Genomic DNA, 16,181 nt, shown 5'->3' with positions numbered 1-16,181 from the left:
TTACTAATCTTGATTCTATAATTTTTTAGATCAATATAATTGAGATTTGTATAGATAGCACACAGGAGCAAAACCAAGTGGTATGGTTAAGGGCATCCACAATGTGTAGCCAAATGTGAAAATAGCTTTTGGCATCGTGGGAACCATTGTGGACGGTGTTGCCAAAGCCAAAAGGATGGAACCGAAGCTCCCTGATTGATTGATTGAAGGAATAGAAAAATGCAACGTCTCTCCTCTTTCTCCCGTGCTTGGACGCATGTACAGTATAGAGGACAGAGTCTACTCCCCTGTCCCTTCTATCACAAATCACAAAGCAGTGAGGCGTCAAATCACAAAGCACGGATGAAGCAACCATCATTTCACTCTTCGCTGACTCCGCTTCTCCATCGTCTTCTTCGAGAAACCATCTCACCGCACTAAGCTGGACGGACGACGCTATTGTGTACGAGTAGTACTAGTACATTTACACGTCCTTTGGTTCAACGGACTTCCTGGATGCAAATAAGGCGGTTGTCTCGGCTTGCAGGCGGCACTTGCGAACGACTTACCGTGGTCTCCCTCAATGGTGTTCTCCGTCGAACGCACTTCGCCAAACCACAACGTTCGAGATATCGTCGACGTCACCGCAATGGGGAAGGAAGTCAAATATAGTTACTACCTCCATTTTTTTGTACACAAGGCCAGTATATCAAAATTACAATTTGCAAAAGGCCACTAACACTAATCGAGGCAAAATTGATGGGGTTTGCCTCGTACTAGCAACCAAGGACATTAATATCCCCTGCATGCATGCGGAAGTGAGAAGGTTGGTTTGCATGGCGCTGCATTAATCAAGCGATGAGGAGTGAGATGGTTAGCTCTTTGGGCTTTGGAGAAAAAAATATGCATTAATTGACACGTGAAACGAGGATTTGTATCGATTAATCCCGCGAAGGAAAACCCCGCCTTTCTTTTTTAACACTAGTACTCCTAGTACATAGTACTACGTACTTATCCTGTTTGGGTCTAGGCCTTGCATTGCCATACTTCGCCACACATTTTTGCCAAGCTTGCCTAAAGTTTTCAAAATGAAAAGGAGGTACACTTGCGCACGGCTATCGCGGTCGCACTGCACCCTCACACGGTCGCTCCAGCATGCCGCGGTCGCACCGCACCCTCACATGCACAGTCGGTCCTGCACGCCGCAAACCCAACCAAGAGAACGCACCCTCACTGACACGTGCTGTCGCATGTGAACAAACCAAACTCAGCCATCCTACCGCTGACACATAATTTTCGTTCATAGAGAATGTTTATCCAACCGCATGTTGGGGAGTATCCGTACGGCCCGTGCGGTGGTCTGTTGGGGAAGAAGAAGATGTGAGGAACAAGGGTTAGGAGACGTAGGATATTCATCCAACCGCCTGAAATGGTAGACTGACCCAAGTCAGGCGACTTGCATAAGAATATATGTTTTTACACAGCAAAAGATCCATAAAAACAACAACATAAAGAAAAACTATCATTGCTCGCAGAACGAGACGACCTCGTCGTCTTTGGCTGCCGACGCGAACCAGCCGTAGCTGCTGACGTGTGTCTCCGCACCGTGGTTGTCCTCGGCCTCCAGGTACTCGTTCACGCGGAGCGTGCGGGCGCTCTGCATGGACGAGAGCACCGCCCGGTTCAAGTCCAGGACGTCCGGTTCCGCCTACAGGAGGGCCTCGATGGCAGCGGCATCCGCGCGCTCCGCGTCGAGTCGAGCCTCCGCCGCCCGGTTCAAGTCCAGGACATCCGGTTCCGCCTGCAGGAGGGCCTCGATGAGAGCAGCATCCGCGTGCTCCGCGTCGAGTTGAGCCTCTGCCGCTCGGTTCAAGTCCAGGACGTCCGGTTCCGCCTGCAGGAGGGCCTCGATGGCATCGGCATCGGCGCGCTCCGCCTCAAGTTGAGCGTCCACCGCCCGGTTCACATCCACGACATCCGGTTCCGCCTGCAGGAGAGCCTCGATGGCAGCGGCATGCGCGCGCTCCGCGTCGAGTTGAGCCTCTGCCTCCCGGTCCTCCTTTAGTATCGCCAGGTTGAACCGCTGGTCCGTCTACACCATGGGGGACTCGGACGCCGGTACGAAGTGGACGTCCATCGTCTCATACCCATAGGGGGCCTTCCGCGCCGCGACCTCCGCCATGAACATTGGATCGGCTTCCTCCTCCTCGTAGCTTGGCTCCAGAGAACTCAGGGATTGGCCCGCCGCAAAGCAGCTTGGGAACGGAGGTCTCTGGCGCCGACCGCCCCCGCGATTTCTGTGTGGCGCTCCGGCGTCGGCATCTTGTAGTACGTGATCTTGCGGCGCACCATGGCTTTCCAGCGAACTAGGGGACGCTTGATGCGGGCTAGGGGATCTAAAGGTGGGGGAAGGGGCTGGAGATTAGGTGTGGTTTTAGGGCAGTGGCTGGCGTAGGCCAAGCAGCAAAGGTTCTGGTGTGAATAGTGGTTCCGGTGACGACCAGTCAATCGGTTTTGACTGTACATCGCTCTTGTTGCCTTCGCATTGCAGCCCGGCACGCTGGACCCTCCACGTCGCTCACCGAATGGAACGCACTTCGTCTTGCAGTTTCGCTCGCTTGTGGGACCGCAGTTGAGAGCAAACCGACGTCCTTCCCGCTCCCCCGCCCGCGTCATTTTATGCAGAGTAAATAAAAACAGAGGGAGTATACTACGGATGAGGATCCCCTGACATGGCCGAACCCATTGAGTAACTGACATGCGGGGCCTAGCAAGCATGGGGTCCGCCAGTAAGTGACCGAAAGGGAGGGTAAGGCAGGGATACGTATGTGAAAGGAGCTCCAATGATATAATTTTCACATTATACATCTCATGTACTATTAATCTTGTCAATAGTCAAATGCGGTTTTGAAAAACGCATTAGAGCATGATTAATAATATAGACAGTCGATGGCTATAAGGAACTGCCATGTCATCTATAGCCATCATCTATTATATGCACTCATACAGTAGTTTGGGCTATAAGGTTGGCTATTTCCCGCGAAAAAAATTATATGGTTGGCTATTGTATTAGTACTTTTTTCCATATCCTCTCCATCTCTTTCTTCATATTTATTGTACGTATTTAACTAGGAATGCGTATATAGCTAGGCTCTTGCATGAGAGCTCACTCCCCTTACTTTTTCACATCTCTCTCCTCCACATAGGCCCTATATAAATGGAAGGAGGGAGTACAACTATGAGCACTGCATACTCTAGTACAGATGTTGTCAGTACTCCACTAGTACTATTGGACAAGGAGCTTAAAAAAAGTTACTATTGGACTGGCTATACGTGGCAAAATCCTAGTAGGAAGAGCATGCGCGAGAACAAGCACATTCACGTGGTTGAAAACAAATTGGAAACCATCTCGAGTACAAATCTAGGAGTACGTACGAATCTAACAATATTGATTGGGCGTTGTTGAATGTTGATACTTTTTTATCAAAGTAGAGATACTTTGACTACACATAAAACTTATATGTAAACTAGAAAGGATAGGAGGGAGTATATTGTACGTTCAAAAACGAAACGAACATTGAATACCCTTTATATATGATTTGCGGATGCTATGATCACCGGTTCAAAATTTTGAATCTACCTTAGGTATCACACATTCCCCCACTCGTTCTCTCTCGATTTCATCTCGGGGTCCGGAGATCGATTGAAAGAGGACTAGGGTGGGTACAATACGTTCGTTTCGCTTATGAACGTACAATATACTCCCTCTGATCCACACAGACCCCCCCCCCCCCCGCGGGTCATTTCTATCATAGAAACAGACCAAACCTTTATCTCCTTGCACGACACACAATTGATCTCTGAACATCAATCGATCTTATCAACATGTGTCGGGGCATGCATGAACCGAATGGGATGCCAAAACTAAGACGCGAAGCGACACGTAGTGGAGGCAAAGTGAAACTTCAAACGAACCATTTGTTTGTATGCATGTCGGACCAATTACAAATAAACATTGGAAATACAAGCATGGTCTAGGCCCACATGCGAATGATACTCAGCAGAATGTTCAAATGAGGCATGCGGGAGGATGGACTCGACCGGAGGGCGACATGATCGATGGAGAAGAGGGTTGGAGATGAATGAGAAATAAGCAAATGCCACATGATTATACTTGACCGGCTCAAATAAACAATAAGTTGTCTCGCTTGGCCTACATAGTGAAAGGCCTAATGCGCAACGCGGAGCACTGACACTCGAATATGGCCGGGAAAACAGGGAAACCGACATGTGGGGCACACCTGTCGGGATGACGGAGTGCAAACTAGTCCAATGGAGGAGCTGGCCCACGACCTCCTCGCCACCGGCAACCGTTCATGTGGGTCGTGGGGGCCAACAACGTGGCGCAGCTCCAGCACCGCCTCTGGACTCGGCGACCGCGGTGAGCGACACGCTCATCGTCGCTAGACACGGTCGGTTTCAGTGTGCCGAGGGTGGCGTTAGTGCTGTGGCCCGACCAACAGCTAGTATGTTTGGTTTGTGCCCAAGGTTGCCCCATCAAAGCATTGGCCAGCTGCTCGCATTCATGTCGTCCGTCTGTATGCCATCGTTAAGAGGCTCGGTGCCCGAGGAACCAACTTTGGCGACTTAATGACGCACCAGGATGCTTGGCCTCACCGGAATGCGCTACTTAAAGCGGCAACGCCCAGCTAACCTCCACACCATAGCGCATCGTCCTCCTACCTGGCACCACATCGCCATGACCGCAAGCGCGAACGCTCTGCGGGAGAGCTTGTCTTCGGGGATGGAGCTCGAGGTCGCCGCCCTCGCTCAAGTCGCTGCACAAGCGGTGGCCACGCTGGCGGCCGACGACGGGAGCACCGTCAGCCACGCGTCCTACTTGCTACCATCCAACGTACGGCACCGCCGAGGTCGGGGACTCCTTCGAGGATGAGTAGGGCATGGGAGGCGGCAGGGCATGGTGTGCCAACTGGCCGGTCCGTCTCCCGTGTTCTACTTTTCCTCGCCGGAGACCGCACCTTCACTTCACGGGTCTTGAACCCCGCCCCCGTACATGGAGATCGCAGATGGAGGACGTCGGTCGCCGCCATAGAATAGGTTTAGGGTCGAGTTTCTTTTATTTTTCTGTCCTATAAAAGTTTGAAATGTAATGAAAATCTGCCGTGTTTGCATTAATCTCGGCCGGTGTATATGAACTTTCACAATAATATAGTATATTGTAGGAGTACTAGCAAGATGCCCGTGCGTTGCACGGAAGATCAAGATCTTGTGGGAGAAAAGGATGAACGAGGGAAGGCCTTATCTGCAAATGCACATTCACGCATTTCACATTTTTCTACATCTACGGGAACCTACAAAAGGGTTAACGTAAATTGCCTCTCTCTCTCTCCTCCCCTGATTTTCATGGTGGTGGGCCCCTCCCTCCCCCCAATCTACAATCAACAGCTCACACGTTTCACATTATGTTAATTACGTAACTGGGACTACGTAGGTGTAGCATTACTCGTCCTAAAAAACCCAACTAAGCCAACCTCCCAGCATATCGCGCGGGAAAAGACCCGGCCGCGCCGTTTTAGTCGGGATTACCGGATTACTAGTAGTAGTATCGATGGATCGCGCGAAGCAACAAGTTTTTTTAGGGGGCGAAGCACCTAGTTTAAAAGGAAAAAGGCGGTACACTCACAGCACCCCTGTCGCGGTCGCATTGCACCCCACACACGTTCGGTCCTGCACACGGCTCACGCAAACGGAACGCGCTTCGGCTTGCCTCTTCACTGACACGTGGGACTGCACTTGGAGAAACCGACCATGCGCCAAACTCCCCCCGCCCACCGCGCGAAAATCCTCCCCCACCCAAAAATTCCCCCCCAAATCCTAGATTCAACCGCCCTTCGGCCAACTAGCCAATAATATTCCCCAAACCCCCCTCCCCCCGTCCCCCTCCACTCCATTCGCTCCGCCAAAGCCGCCCTCCCCGCCACGCCGATACGTCGGCGTCGTGGTTCGTCGATGGGACGCACGGCGATCCTCTCGCTCCCACAGTACGCTCTCATAGACTGCCGTCCTCTAGCCGCGCCGCCACCGCTGGCGACGTTCTTGTGGAGGCGCACGGCGGTCAGCGCCGCCACCACTGGCGACGTTCATGTGGAGACGCACGGCGGTCAGCTTCTCCCACGGTACGCACATTCTAGACTGAGGCCCCGTGCATGTCGGTGTAGCGCTGAATGTTAGCTGATAGACGCTGTTAATCTCACTGTTTGCCGAAGTAGTTTACAGTCAATATGCTCTGCTTAAGAAGCTTCCTTGCCTTGTTCTGCACTCAATCTGCTTAGCTGAGATGGCATGCCAAGGCCGATTAGTTGCTAAAATATCCTGCCATATATTTATTGTGACGTAGATTGCCATGGTCTAGTAGCCAATCTGTTAGGTGAAATAGCTCTACACCGTTTTATACTCGATCTTTGTTGCTGCGATGGCCTTCGATAGTTCGATGGCTGTGTGCTCGGCCTCATTGACTGCTGAAACAGCCTGCCATAATTTAGCACTCAAATCTGTTTGCTGAATTAGCTTTACATATATTTCGTTACTTAGATCTGCTCGTCCAAATATCTTGCCATAGCTTTAGACATCGACCTAGGTATTTTCTTCTGGACTTCATAAAAAAGCATATATGTTTTTCCTGTAATATCTAGTAGAAGAACTAATTTGTATGTCTAACAGATGGACAGGACTTGGATAACTTCTGCTCGAAGATTCTCCGCTGCATATGTCGAGGGGGTTGAAAACTTCATGAACTTTATCAGAGCTGAGTACGGTGGTCCGAAATCAGATGTGCTCTGCCCGTGTAGCAGTTGTATGAATTCAGTTACAAGACCCCAGTCAACTGTGCAAAATCATCTACACTTGTATGGGATGTCGGTCACATATACTAGGTGGGTTCCTCATGGTGAAGCTATGAACGTCAATGTTATTGACTACGTGGAAGCAGCAGATCACCATCTTGATCTGCCTGATGCTCAGGTGGAAGAGGAGGAGGAGGAGGTGGTGGCGGAGCCAGTGAGTTTGACCAACATTGAAACAATGCTACGAAATGCTCGTGCATTTCGTGAACTTTCACCTGCAGAAGAAAAACGGTGGGCCCGCATGTTGGAACAATGCAACGTGGCTGTCACCCCAGGAAATAAGCTGTCAGTACTCTTAGCTATGGTCACCTTTCTTCAGGTTAAGACATCTGAGCGGATGACCAAAAAATCATTCAATGCGATGTTGGCTGCTTTCCGCAAAGCTTTCCCAGATGCGTCTGAGCTGCCACACACCTACAGTAAAATGAAGAATTTCCTTCATGCAGTTGGAATTGGATATGATATGATCATGTTTGTAAGCATAATTGTGTTCTGTTCCGGAAGGATTATGCCAACTTAAGTGAATGCTCGAAATGCAAATCATCAAGATGGAAAGATGGCGATGCTGTGAAGAGGATTCCTCATAATGTTCTGAGACATTTTCCAATTACACCAAGATTGCAGAGGTTGTTTCATGATGCTGAAACAAGAGAGGATGTACTGTGGCATTCTAGGAACCAGGATTTCAGAAATTAGAATGTAATGAGCCATCCATCTCATGGTAGTGAGTGGAAAAGCTTCAATCAGAAGCACAAAACGTTTGCTGCTGACCAGAGAAACATTAGACTTGGCTTAGCTTCAGATGGATTTAACCCATTTGGCCTCCAGAGCACCACATATAGCATGTGGCCAGTGCTTGTTATCCCTTACAACATGCCTCCAAATGTCTGCACCAAAGAATCAAACTACATGATGGCCTTGCTCATCCCAGGTCCAAAAAGTCCTGGAAAGGATTTTGATTTGTTCGTGGAGCCTCTTGTGGAGGAACTTCAACAGCTATGGAGGGGTGTTCTCACTCGAGACCTATATAGCAGCCCACCAGCTGATTTCTTTCTGTGTGCTGTTATAATTTGGTGCATCCATGATTATCCGGCTTTGGGCACTATGTCAGGGCGAACGACACATGGTTACAATGCATGTGTTCGCTGTGACAGGAATCCGCTGTCATACGCAATACTTAGCAAGATCTGTTACATTGGACACCGCCGTTTCCTTGCCAAGGACAAGCCGCATCCTAGAAAATACCTAAGACATGTGTTCAATGCAAAGCATGAAAACCGTGATGCGCCAAAGAGGTTCACCACCGATGAGTTGCAAGTGGAATTAGAGAAGGTCAGGCATATTACACCAGGAAACCATCCTGATAATGGTAGCGGGAAAAGGAAGCGTGGCAGGGCAGAAGAGAGATTATTGTTTACCCGCAGGTCCACTTTGTGGGACTTGGAGTATTGGAAAGATTTGGATCTGCGGCATAATCTTGATGTGATGCACATCGAGAAAAATATATGTGACAGCATTATCGACACACTTCTTAATATTGAAGGCAAGACGAAAGATACCTTAAAATCTAGGATTGATTTGACAGACCTGGGTATCAGAAAGGATTTGCAGGTGCAAGATGAAGGTAAACCACGGGATATGGCACCAGCTGTGTATGTCTTGGACAAGCTAAATAGAAAAGAATTCTGCAAGGTCTGTCACGTGTGAGATTCCCACATGGATTTGCTTCCAACCCTGAAAGGAGAGTCAGTGCAGATGGAGACAAGGTACAAGGGTTGAAAACTCATGACTGCCACGTCCTACTTCAAAGGGTTTTACCTGTTATCCTTAGAGGATTGGGCCGCCCTGACTTATACAGAGCAGTTGCAGAGTTGGGACAATTCTTCAGGGAACTCTGCAGTAGAAATATCAGGATAGATGCTTTGGAGCGTCTTAGAGACAAGATACCAACTATCCTATGCGACCTTGAGAAGATATATCCTCCAGCCTTCTTTGATGTGATGGTGCATTTGGCTGTTCATCTACCTGATGAGGCACTACTTAGAGGTCCAGTACAGTATGGCTGGATGTACCCTATTGAAAGGCGGCTAGGCACTTTCAAGGGCTATGTTAGGAACAGAGCTAGACCCGAGGGTTCCATTGCAGAGGCCTACATTGCTACAGAAGCGTTGACATTCTGCTCAAAATACATTGAAACAGCTGATCAGCTTAGCAAAGACGTGGATGAAGACAATCCCGGGCTCAATGTTTTCGATTATTCTGTTCGAGTTACAGGGAAGAGTCGACAAGAGGACAAACCTAAAGATTTGGACAAAATGGTTTGGTATGTGTTGAATAACTGTCCTGAGATACTACCTTATATCAAGTAAGTGCTAAGTACTGCAGCTTATACATCGTAATCTACTAAACTTGCAGCACATTCTTATATATTTAGATGTTTGACGCGATCACTATGTTGTGCAGCATCTACAAAAAGGAGTTACTGCCGCAAAATCCAAGAAACATTGACAAACTGGTTATGGCAGGATTTGCGAAATGGTTCAAGAGCCATGTAAGCTTTTGAATTGCACTGTCAGTTTTTTTAATATATTGAGTACATAAGATGATCAGCTTGTCTATTTTCTAACCATAGGTTAAGAAGATGCGGGAGGATGGGCAGGCAGTTGATGATGCCCTTTACTCACTAGCAATGGGTCCTGATACTCGGGTAAGACATTATGAATCTTGCATTGTTGGAGATGTGCGCTACAACACCCTTGCACGAGACGAAGGCAGGAAGACACAAAACAGTGCCATCATGAGCACGGATACGTATGACAAAGAGACAACTGAAATGTATGCTAACATAACAGACATTGTTCAGTTGCAGTATATCTCCAGTTTCGAGGATCATCGGTGTGTGGTTCTGTTGTGCTGTCGTTGGTATAACCTGTTTTCCAGGATCGCAAAACCCAGAGCTGATGATTATTTCAAATCCATCAATGTCAAGGCGGCGTACCAGACCAACGAGCCTTTTATTTTGGCAAATCAAGCAACACAGATATTTTTCTTGGAAGACACATTTGCACGTAGCGATGACTGGAGAGTAGTGCAAAGGTTTGAGCAGAGGAATTCGTTTAATGAAGTTGCACAACAAGATGATGCTTACACTGCTCCTGATGTACAAGATAACACAGATGTTCCTAATATCTTTGAGAACCATCACGTCAATGACGCCGGCGAAAAGATTGCCTGTCGTGCTGTGGACATAAAGAGTTGATCAAGAAGAAGCCAACGTTCGAGGACGTTGAGGACGAAGAAGAAGATGACACCATGGGGAATTACGATTCAGACTGATACACATGGCGAAGATGTTGACGCTGCTGCTGCGGATGATGATTACATTGCTTTTGTCGTATTTGCCTGTCAGAAGACGTTTTTTTATCTACTATGTGAAATTGTGTTTGCTATGACAACTGAAACCTGATGAACATGTTGTTTAGTATTTTCCTGTGAGAACATCACTTGTTATGTATGCTGATTTGTGTTTGGTGATTGTATGATGACTAAAACATGATGACATTGTTGTTTAGTTGTACTCATATTTGGCTGTGAAACTTGAATTTGATGACATAGTTTGCTGTTGGACTGCAATTTGCTCGACGTCTTCGAATGAGAACAAAGCTGACCCGACAGGTCCTCTGCTAATTTATTTATTTATTACCAAAAGGGCCTCTGCTATTTATTTATTTATGAGCAAAAGGGGATACCCCCTGATTTCCGTTAATAGAAATCATTAGATGTTCACAACACTACGCCCAGCCTGCTACACAGGTTTCATTCATTACTAGTTTCAGCAAAGTGCTCATGTCATAGCCACTGAATACATCACGAGTGCTACATACACTGCAAATAAAGAGACAATCATCCTACAGAGCACATCGATTTTGCCCATTATCTTCACAAGCTCTTTCATCTCCTCATTGCTGTCAAGGCCGTTCAGCAGCTGTTGCTTGGCCATGATCAAAGGAACTGCATCTTTAACCTTCTGCTCTGCATCTTCCTCTTCTGTCGTTCCTTCAGTTACTTGTCCAACACCCCAACCTGCTGGTATTGGGATTCCTCGGCTAACCAAATAATCAGCGTAGTTGCACTCCCCCACATCAGCAACTTCCCAGAAATACAAATCACACGAATCTTCCCTTTTCTGCACGAATCAAATTGGAAGATCATCAACCAAACTATTAAAAAAATCAGCAACTGAAAGCAGCAGAAAAACACTTAAACATATTATTACCCCATGATTTGGGCATTTGTAGAAGACTCGGCCAGGGTTGAGGATTGTGGTTGAGATGCGACGGATGACTCTGCGTGATTTGCAGCAGTGGCACCACACCAACGGCAGCGGGTTGCGATGAGCAACCGGCTGCGGTGCGCGTGCCGGCGGGGGTGTGATGAGACCCACAGGCGATGGTACGGGTGGCGACTTGGCGCATATTTGGTTGTTGCCTGCTGAAGAGCAGGTGGACGAGCAGCCAGCGGACATGGTTGCTGCGGCCAGAGCTTCTGATGCTAGGCAGAGTAAGTAGAGAAGAGGAGAAGCGAACGTTGGATATGTCAGTTTCATTACTTGCAGAGTAGCATAGCACCATATATAGTCATAGTCTAGGTTTGGATTCGAACCAGCTACAGGAGCACATCTCTCTTTTTCTAAACTCAGCAACGTCTCTTTTGGTACACTAGCTTGTTCTGTACGCCTTCTCAAGTCTTTGATTCCTCCACCTGACATCTGGGACCCACCGGAAGGGTCTCTGTATTTCACGAAAAAAACGTGCCCCCGCTGACAGTTCGGACCCACCAGCTATCTTCGCACGCAAGGAAGTGCCTCCTTATTACGCACAAAAAATGAATACTCCCCTGCCAGCTGGAACCCAGCATCGTGGGAGGCTGACTTGTGGGCCTACCAAGTTGACGGGGGACGGAGGGCTTTGTCAACTTAGTCAATATGAATGATTCTAGCTCCAGTTACCGTATGATGTTCATCCAACGGCAGTAGTGCTTCTTCAACCTCTGGTCTTCTTGCTCGCAGCCCAGCCGCCAACCACAACCGGTCGGTGCCCGCGTGCTCATCCAGCCTCCCGTGGCCGGTTTGTGAGCCAGCGGGAGGCCTCCGACCGCCCCCACTACTCTCCCCACCCTGCTTCGCCAGGCCATGCCCTCTACTGCACCCACAACCCCTGTATTCTTACTGGCGGCGGCGGCACTCACATCCGCAGCCGAACCAAGTGAAACCCTCCTACGCCTCTCCAGCCTGGGCATACCCGACTGCCCGGCGTCTTCCCTGGCTCCGCGTCGTCCCCTTCCTAGGCTGCCCTTCAATCCACCGCCTTTGGTTGCTCTCGGCGCGCGTGGTCAATGTGGTCAACTGACCGACTTCTATCGGAAGAGTACTGGTACGTGGAGAGGGCTGACAGCTGGGTCACGGCCGCAGGTGGCGTCTCACGCCACAGCCCAGTCTGTTTTGTGAATTTGCCAAGTAAGTGCTTGGTCAGGCCTGTTGGCTGCAAAATCTTTCAAGGACGAGGGAGAGCTTCATTCGGCTGCGCCGAGAAAACTGGCCTATCAGCTAATGAGAAATGGGCTGTACATTTTTAAAACACATCAAACGGCAATTAGTTTCAAGTGCATGGACAATTTGTTGGATTTTATATTGATATACATTTATTTTTAAAATCAGTTTAAATGTGACTCGAAATTTCAGGACTAAAAACAGTTCGGACCGCACCGAAATATGCAAAATTTCGTATAATTTTTTAACCGTGGCCACAATATGGGCTGTAATGCTAACAAAAAGAATATGGGCTCCAAAAAACACCTTAAGAATTAGCAAATGGGCTATAAATTATTAGAAATAATGGCAGATGGGCTGTGTGCTGTTTTCCACAGATTTGAGGCTTTCCTAAAAAAAGGTTGACGCACAAGCAGTGACTGTTGGATGTCCATCCAACGGCTGTCGTGCTTCTTCAAACTCTGCTCTTCCTGCTCCAGACGATCAAACAAGCGCCGGCGGGACTGCCTGCTCCCTCCTCCCCGCGGCCGGCTGTGCTGCCGCGCAGGCCTCACCGCCCCACCATACTCCCATCGCTGGCCTAGCCATCCCTCTACTCACCCACACCTGCTGCGTTGGCAAACGAACCAGTAAACCCTCGTACAGTTGTACTCCCCTCCGCGTGGGAAACAACTGCCGAGTCTTCCCTGCCTCCGTGCCGTTCCCTTCCAAGGCCTCGCCGTCGTCCACCGCCCTGGTGCTCTCGGCGCGGCGTGGTCAACATGGTCAAGAAACGACTTCCATCGGAAGAGTACTGTACGTGGAGAGGCTGACAGCTGGGTCAGCGGCAGCTGCAAGGAAGTGCCTCCTTATTACGCAGAAAATAATTATTCCTCCACCTGACAATAGGGACCCACCGGACGGGCCGCCATATTTGGCGAAAAAAACGTTTCCCCTCTGACTGCTGGGACCCACCGGACGGGCCAACGTATTTCGCGAAAAAAACGTTCCCCCTGCTGTCAACTCGAACCCACCAGAGGTTCCTCCTTATTACGCACAAAAAAATGAATACTCCCCCTACTAGTTGGGACCCACCTTGGTGGGAGGCTGACTTGTGGGCCTACTAAGTTGACGGGGATGGAGTGCTTTGTCAACTTAGTCAATATGAACGATTCTAGCTCCAGTGACCGTACGATGTCCATCCAACGGCCGTAGTGCTTCTTCAACCTCTGGTCTTGTTGCTCCAGCCGCCCAAAGCAGCGCCGGTCATGCCGCATGCTCCTACCTCCCGTGGTCGGCTGTGCTGCCACGGAGGCCTCACTGCCCCTACTATTCAAACCGCTGGCCAGGCCATCCCTCTACTCACCCACACCCCCTGTTATTCTGCGGCGACGGCAGCCTCACACCGCAGCGAACCAGTGAACCCTCGTACTCCTCTACGCGTGGGCATTCACTGCCGCGTCTTCCCCGGCTCCGCGTCGTCCCCTTCCTAGGCCTCGCCGTCGTCCACCGCCCTGGTGCTCTCGGCCCGGCATGGTCAACGTGGTCAAGGAACGACTTCCATCAGACGTGGACTGTACGTGGAGAGGCTGACTGCTGGGTCCACGGCCGCAGCAAGGAAGTGCCTCCTTATTACGCGCAAAATAATTATTCCTCCACCTGACAGCGGGACCCACCGGATGGGCCACCGTATTTCGCGAAAAAAAGTTTCCCCCTGACTGCTGGGACCCACCAGCTACATCTTCGCACGCAAGGAAATGCGTCCGGGAAAAAAAACGATTCATCCCCCTGACTGCTGGGACCCACCAGCTACATCTTCGCAGGCATGGAAGTGTCTGACAGTCGGGACCCACCTGGTCGAAGCGTATGTAGCGTTGTCATTCTGGTCGCGAACGTGTACGTACATACTGGTCGATGTAGAGGCGTGCACGTGTCGTAGTAGAGGCGCGCACGTAGCATGTACACGTACGTAGAGCGGCCAGTGTGCAAGAAAGAAAATACGGCCACGTACGTACATACGGGCAGGGTCTCGAACGCCTACTCGCGCATACGTACGGCCAGGGCTCGTGTACATGGCTGGGTCGGAATGGAGAAACAACGTCGTCGTCGTGTTCATGGGGAGCCAACCGGCTGGGTTGGAACAGAATGCATCGTCGTGTTCATCGGGAGGGTTTGGACGGAACAGCCGATGGAAACGAGGCCTGGCATACCACAGAATGGAGGAAACGGCCTTATGTTCAACCGGCCACGTTCGAAATGGGATCCTGTTCATCGGGAGGGGTCTGGCGTACCGCAAAACGGAGGAAACGGACCTCCTACGGTCGAAACGGGGGTCCTATTGATCGGGAGGGGTGTGGCGCACCGCAAAATGGAGGAAACAGACTTGTGTTGGAGCGCTACGGTCGAAACGGGGGTCCTGTTCATCGGGAGGGGTGTGGCGTACCGCAAAACGGGACTCCACGGGATACTGTTCATCTCCACCGTCGACCCCATCCAGCCTCCATGGGCTACTATTCATCCACCGTCGACCTCCTCCAGCCTCCACCGTGCGCTACTCCACCGGCTACTGTTCAACCAACCCTCTCCACGGGCTCCTATTCAACCACCCCTCCACGGGCTACTGTTCATCCTGCCCTCCACCGTCTACTGTTCATCCTGCCCTCCACAGGGTGGTCCTGTTCACCCTGCCCTTCACGGGGTCCTGTTCATCCAGCCCCAACCGGCTCGAACGATCGGGGTCTTGTTCATCCACCCCCACCGGGAACTGTTCATCCTAACCCCCCAGCAACGCTCACTATTCATCCAGAGGAAACGCCATGGGGTCCTGTTCATCCACCCCCACCGGGAGCTTTCATCCAACCCCCCCAGCAACGCTCACTGTTCATCCAGAGGCACCATCGATCGGCTTCAGTTAGCAGCAGTAGCAAAGGAATCGCTCGATCAGGTTCAGTTAACAGCCATCGATCGATCGCTCGGGTTCAGTAATGCGTAGCCTACAGTGCAATCGCTCGGGTTCAGTTAGAGCCCAACGCCTCGCACCCACGCGCGTGCGTGTACGTGAGAAACGCGCATCGCTCGGCCCCGACCACCCACCGTAACCGGGAACACCCCGATATTTTCCTCGCCCTTGCTTCTACCTTGGTTGTCATGGACGGCCCAAAGAATGTCGTGCAGCTGCGTCTCCGGCCCGCCCAGGATGAAAAGCCCATTTTCTGTCATGATTTTTTGTCATAGAAGTAGGAGCCCACCACATCTATGATGATACCGTGTTTTGTCAAAATTATTGTCATAGAAGTGTCATAAGTATGACAGAAAAGATTCTCATTCGGCCCAAAATGTCACGGATGTGTCTTTTTTTTGTAGTGTTCTAGGGATTTCCTAAATAGTTGTGCTGGTTGTGTTTTCAGGGAACGAACTATTAGACAAGCTGAAGAATTATTGAATAACATATGAAAAATTATGATGAGTGGACTCTTCCTGAACCACCGCCTAAACCCACTCCGAAGAAGAGGGGTATTTTATATCTCAGTCCTGAAGATATGCAAGAGGCAAAGAAATCTATGAAGGAAAAAGGTATTAAAGCTGAGGATGTTAAAAATTTACCTCCTATTGAAAAAATACATGGGCTTGATACACCACCACCACCTAAGGTGGTAGAGGTAAATTCTCTAATGAAATTCAATGATAATGACAATCCTCACAATATGCACCCTAGTCAATGCCTTTATGAGTTTGAAAATTACATTAGAAAA

Source organism: Triticum aestivum, chromosome 7D (assembly GCF_018294505.1).
Source record: "Triticum aestivum cultivar Chinese Spring chromosome 7D, IWGSC CS RefSeq v2.1, whole genome shotgun sequence".
Lineage (NCBI taxonomy): Eukaryota > Viridiplantae > Streptophyta > Magnoliopsida > Poales > Poaceae > Triticum > Triticum aestivum.
Note: the sequence above shows the minus strand (reverse complement) of the source record.